Raw genomic sequence first — 6,436 nt, 5'->3', positions numbered from 1 at the left:
TGACTTGCTTTGGCCAATGGGACAGTAGCATATGTGATCCAAGCAGAGGTTTGAAAAGGCCTTGTGAAATTAACAGGACAGAAAACAAGCAATGGTGAGAATGTGGAGAAAGGGGAACCCTCTTAGAGTGATAGTGGGAATGCAAGCTGGTGCAGCCACTCTGGAAAACAGTATGGAGGTTCCTCAAGATGTTAAAAATAGAGCTACCCTATGACCCAGCAATTGTACTACTAGGTATTTACTCCAAAGATCCAGATGTAGTGAAAAGAAGGGGCACGTGCACCCCAATGTTCATAGCAACAATGTCCATGATAGCCAAACTGTGGAAGGAGCTGAGATGCCCTTCAACAGATGAATGGATAAAGAAGATGTGATTCATATATACAATGGAATATTACTCAGCCATCAGAAGGGACGAATACCCATCATTTACATGGACACAGATGGAACTGGAGGGGATTATGTTAAGCGAAATAAGTCAGTCAGAGAAAGACAATTATTTTATGGTTTCACTCACATGTGGAACATAAGGACTAGTTCAGAGGAGCATAGGGGAAGGGAGGGAAAACAGAATGGGAAGAAATCAGAGAAGGAGACAAACCATGAGAGACTCTGGACTCTGGGAAACAAACTGAGGGTTACAGAAGGGAGGGGGTGGGGGATGGGGCGATGGGGGTTGGGGGGATGGGTATCAAGGAGGGCACATGATGTGACGAGCACTGGGTACTACACACAACTAATGAATCACTGAACACTACATCAAAGACTAATGGTGTACCATACGCTGGCTAACTGAACATGATAATAAAAAAAATAAAGAAAAGTCCTTATGCATTGAGTTTCACCTTTTCTTGTTGCTGAGAGTCCTTCTGCTACCACATGCACGAGTCCAGGATTGCTTCCTTGAGGATGAGAAACCACGTGGAGAAAGGCTTCCATCACCTCAACTCCTGGAGCTAAGGCCAGACATAGGAGTGAGACCACCCTCGTCTGTGCAAGCCCACACAAGAAGCACCCAGTCAACCACAGAATTGTGCAAAATAACACAGCTGCTAAGTTTTGGGCTATTTTGTTATGTAGTAGAAGCTCCCTGACACTGACAACTTTGCGGGGAAGGGGGTGTCTCTTAAGTGTCCTGCTTCTTTTCCAATCCTTTGGTTCCAAAGGGCAGGGTCCTAGTCCTTAGAAGATCTCCTACCTCATGCTCTAGTGGCCATCTTTAGACCATCTTTAGCATGGCTTCCAGCTGCCCTTCGCACCCCATCAGCCCAGTCTGGTGGTGATTTTCCCAAAGAGAAAACCTTGACCCTTTCGTAATGCGCTAATGGCCTTGGTACCTTGTGATAGTCTGTGATTCCTCTGTCAGCCAGCTATTGGCAGGAAGAAGCACGGGTGTTGATGGTAGAGAAAGAAGAGAGACACAGGGAGGTTGGGAGTGGGAATGAGGACATGGTTGAAGCTGTTCAAGGTGGGTGAAAGGAGAGGGAGTGGGGGCTATGGACACCCACCCAGACTCTGCCATGTCCGATGTAGTAGCGTACACTGGGTAGGCGCAAGCTCACCCGTCACCTGCTGGGTTTGAGTCCTCACTCAGCCGTCACCTGCTGGGTCATCTTTGGCAAAGATCCTGTTGGCCAGGATGCCCATGAGTCCCAAAAGTTCCCAGGTCAGTTAGCTGTTGCTGCATAACAAAGCTCCGTAAAATGTAGCAGCTTATTTATTATTTCACATAATTTGTTTTTCATCTTCGGCAAACCTGACCTCTCTGTATCTCAATTTCTTAATTTGTGAAATGGGAAAATGCCAGCAAGTACTTCACCATGTAAACATCTTGGAACACTACGTTGCACACCATCAATGCTCGTATTCTTACCCCCTTCCCCTCGATTCTAGTAGGTTTATACTTGAGTCACAGACACACCCACCTGCCAAGGGAGTAAGGGCTGGTGTCTAGCACTCTAGCCTTACATCTTCTCTGAATCATTTTGAGGCCTTGGCTCATGAGAGTCATGCTGTGAATCAGTTTCCTATTCTTGACAAGAGAGAGAAGATGTTATCTAATGAGATCACAGGACTCTTGGGAAGCATATACCAAGCTCACAGAAACTGATTGGGCACTAGAGACTAGTCAGTTAAGGAATCATGCTGCCTCAGCTCCTCTTAAACCTTGGTGGAAGCTACAAGGTGAATGTTATTGGCCTTGTCTACACCATCAGGGTGGGGGTGCTGAGAGTTTCTCGCAAAGCCTGCAGGGAACCTCCTGGCTCTCCAGAGTTCACTCCTGGTCTTCTTGACTTAGCAGCCCCTGAGTTGTAAAAAAATAAAACTGAAAATTCTGTCTCTTGATCACACTAGCCACATTTCAAGTGCTCCACAGCTACTTGCTGGCTACCCTGGTGGCAAGGGCAAGTAAAAATATCTCTATTATCACAGAAAGGTCTATGAGACAGTGCTCTTAGATCTAAGATGCCATCCCTGATTCACACCCTGAGCATGCTGTGATGTAAGAGCTCTCTCCACCAAAAATATCTTCCTCACAAGAGAAATTATTTGACTGTTCATCTCCCATTTCTCCTGATGGAAGTGCCTCGTTATAAGCTTTAAATAAAATGCAAATATTTCCACAATACAACATAGTCATCAACACCTGAGCTCATCCGCTGCTTTCCTATGCATTCAGCAAATGTTTGTTGAGCACCCAATGTGTGCCAAAATGCCAGAGATATGGCCTGCTTTTTGTTCTGGAGATGTTTCAGAAACTAACACAGAATCCCTGCACTCACAGAGCTAAATATACACGTAAACAAACATGTATAACACTTTTGTTGCTATGGAGAAAATCAAATCAGGGTAGAGGGATAGAGTGTGAGGTACCAGTGGGGAGTATGTACTATTTAAATTGAGCAGTCAGAGGGGCCTTTCAATTAAGGTGGAACAGTGAGTTGAGCAGAGAGTTGAATGGGGTGGACAAGAAAGCCCTGAGCATCTCTGGAGAAAAAGCAAATCCAGAAGTAACAACAGCACGTGCAAAGGTCCTGAGGTGGGATTTTGCTCCGCACTATCAAAAAACAGCATGTGGCAAGGTAGAGCCACATGAGTAAGGGAGAGAAAGAGAGGGGATGAGGAGAAAGAGTGGCAAGGAGAGGTAGCCAGGGCCAGATCAGCAGAACTTGTATATAAGTCATTATAATGATTTTGCTTTTACTCTGAAACAAACCATGGGAGGGCTTGAGCAGATATGACCTGATTTTGATTTTTAAAGTATCAGTCTGCCTGCTGTCATGATAACAGGCAATAGGCAAGTCATTAGCCACACTTGGGTACTGAGGCCTTGAAATACTACAAGAGTGAAGACTTCAGCACAAGGGCATGGGCGGAAGTGAAGTGGGGAGACCAGCAAGGAGACTATTATATTAATCCAGGCATGAGATGACAGACCAGATTGGCAGTGACAGAGGCAGGAGGGAGTTGACAATTTCCGTGCATATTTTGAATATAGATGCAAGGGGATTTTCTGGTGGACTGGTTGTGGGTTGTGAGAGCAGGGATTGGCAATTTTGATAATAAGAAGTAGAGAATCCTTTTAAAATATAGGTCAACCTCTCTGATGTACTGTCAAAGGCAGGGCTTTCTTCTCTGACCAACCAAAGAGTAACACGAGACCATTGGGTGCTCAGGCACAGGAAATGGAAGGAAGAGTGTGGAGGCTGGTAGAAGGTGGGAGGGCAAAGAAAACATACACTGTTCACTCCATGACTTACCAGTGGCTTCTGCCTGGCCAGCTGGTAGCGGGAGCACCACTTTACACGCTGACCTTCTAAGATTTCTTTCTTTATTTTGTAGAACGAGTGAATGAGAGTGCATGAAGAAGTGCGGGGAGGGGCAGAGGGAGAGGAAGAGAGAAACATAAGCAGACTCCCCACTGAGTGTGGAGCCCGACCTGGGGCTTGATCCCAGGACTCTGAAACCATGACCTGAGCCGAAACCAAGAGTTGGTTGCTTAACCAACAAGCCACCCAGGAGCCCCTCCACGCTGGCCTTCTCGTGGAATGGTTATGCGCACAACGGGATGTTGGAGTCCCACAGTCCCGGATTAAAGTTCCAACTCTAACACTTACTGACTGTCCTCAGACAAGTTCCTCAACCTTTCTGAGCATCTGTCTTTTTATCTACAAAATGGGGATAAGGAACTACTTCATAGAGATTTTGTGAGGAAGCATCTCTCCACAAGTGATTAATTTCCATTTCCCACCTACTCGAGATTCACTCACCTTTACCACAAGTACTATGGGTAACCATGTTTTCAGAGTGTCTAGTAGGGGGCAGAACTTGTCCACCTTTGGAACCATCAATTAACCAAGTGCAGCGTAGTGGTCTAGTTTGATGTCTACAAGAGCAGCCCTTCCACTTCTCACTCACGAAAAGACGCAAGTGCCTACGCCGGTACCATTTTCTGGTGTTTGGGCACTGAATAAGTTATTTAATATCTGAGTTTCGATTGCCTCAACTTTAAAGTGAGGGTAAGACCATTACCTCCCACTGTTGTGTTAAGGATAAAATGAGATGACGTTTGCAAGGTGCTTACTTAGAGGCGCTGCACAGGAAGACAGCTGTCATTATCCCCGTGCAGGAAGCGATGGGAGTCGGGCAGACACCACCCAGCTGGGGCTTCCCCGAAAGGTGATGACTCTCCTCAGTCCTGTGTTACACAACCCCAATGGCTGACTCACTCTCTCACCTCCCAGGCCTGCCAAGGGCCTAGCTAAGAAACCAGTTTGGGCAACTACCAAGACAGAGAGGTAGTCCCACAATCCTGAAGTCTCCCCTAGGAATACAACAGCGCCCTTCTGAGGGGCTGGAAGTCCTGTGGGGTGAGGAGAGAGGCTGGGCCTTGAGTCAAGGGGTCTTCCCAGCTGCCACTCACAAGGCTAGTGAATCTTTTAAGTGGGCTGACGTTCCCTTCTCCACTGGAAATTCTAGAAAACTCCAAGATGTTTGGGGGAAAGAGCAAGGGACTAAAAATTACCCAACCCCTCTCCCCGAATGCATTAAAAACACCAGCTCCAGACACACTGAAATGTCTTACTGCTCTCCAAACCGGGTAAACACAAACTCCTGTCCTGTGCTCTCCCACGCCAGCCTGTCTTCCCGCCATCTTTATTCCCACACATCAGCTGAGGCCTGCTTCGTGTTTTCTCTTGTGTAAAGTCTTTCCTGACTCCCTCGTGGGCAGTTGCCCATGCTCTGTTTTAAAAGCACTTTATGCTTTCATTATTTCACACACCACATGTTTTAGTATTTGTGCTAACAATCAGGATCATGTGTGCCCTCCTCGGGGCTGTGTCTCTAGCACAATGCCAACCACATCGCTGTTTAATAAAAAATTTCTATAATGAGTCAATATATTTCACTTCGCGAAAAAGCTGGGTTGAATATGAGAATTCTGGGATGCTTATGAGGAGTATAGAAAGAAGAGAGATGTGATTTCAAAATATTGCCAAATAAAATCTATTCACTTAAAAAAATGCATCATGGAGAAATGAAATACTATTATTGGTATCTCAAGAGTAGTTCAGTGTTAGGAGAGGCACACATTTGGATGAAAATGGCTGGCTAAGCGTCACCTGGGTGGCTCAGTGGGCTAAAGCCTCCGCCTTCAGCTTAGATCATGATCTCAGGGTCCTGGGATCAAGCCCCGCATCGGGCTCTCTACTCAGCAGGGCGCCTGCTTCCTCCTCTCTCTCTGCCTGCCTCTCTGTCTACTTGTGATCTCTGTCTGTCAAATAAATAAATAAAATCTTAAAAAAAAAATGAAAGAAAACGGCTGGTTAAGAACAAGTGTCCTTTTCAGGGCAGTGAAAATACTGTGTATGATACTATTACGATGAATATACATCACCACACATTTGTCCAAACACAAAGAGAGCCCCACACCAAGCATGACCACTTAGGTGAACTATGGACTTTAGCCGATTATATGAGTCAGTGTAGGGTCACCCTTGCTGAAAACTGTACCACTCCAGTGAGTGAGGCTGGTAGTGGAGGAGGCCCTGTGCATGTGGATGCCTGGGGGTCTGTGTGCAGCGTCTATAAGGGAACTCTCTGAATCTTCCTCTCAAATGCATTATAAACCTAAAACTGCTCTTAAAAAAAGTATCCACCTCTCCTCATCTCCAAATTAATTCTTATGAAAAGCATATTTTAAAAAAAATATTTTATTTATTTATTCACCAGAGAGAGAGAGAAAAAGCGCAAGCAGGGGGAGCGTTAGGTGGAGAGAGAGAGGCAGACTCCCTGCTGAGCAAGGAGCCTGGTGCAGGACTCGATGCCAGGACCCTGAGATCGTGGCCCGAACAGAAGGCTGACGCTCAACCGACGGAGCCACCCAGGCATCCCCAAAGCATATATTTTTTAAAAGAATAAAGTTAGAATAGTG

Source organism: Meles meles, chromosome 5, assembly GCF_922984935.1.
Source record: "Meles meles chromosome 5, mMelMel3.1 paternal haplotype, whole genome shotgun sequence".
Taxonomy (NCBI): domain Eukaryota; kingdom Metazoa; phylum Chordata; class Mammalia; order Carnivora; family Mustelidae; genus Meles; species Meles meles.
Note: the sequence above shows the minus strand (reverse complement) of the source record.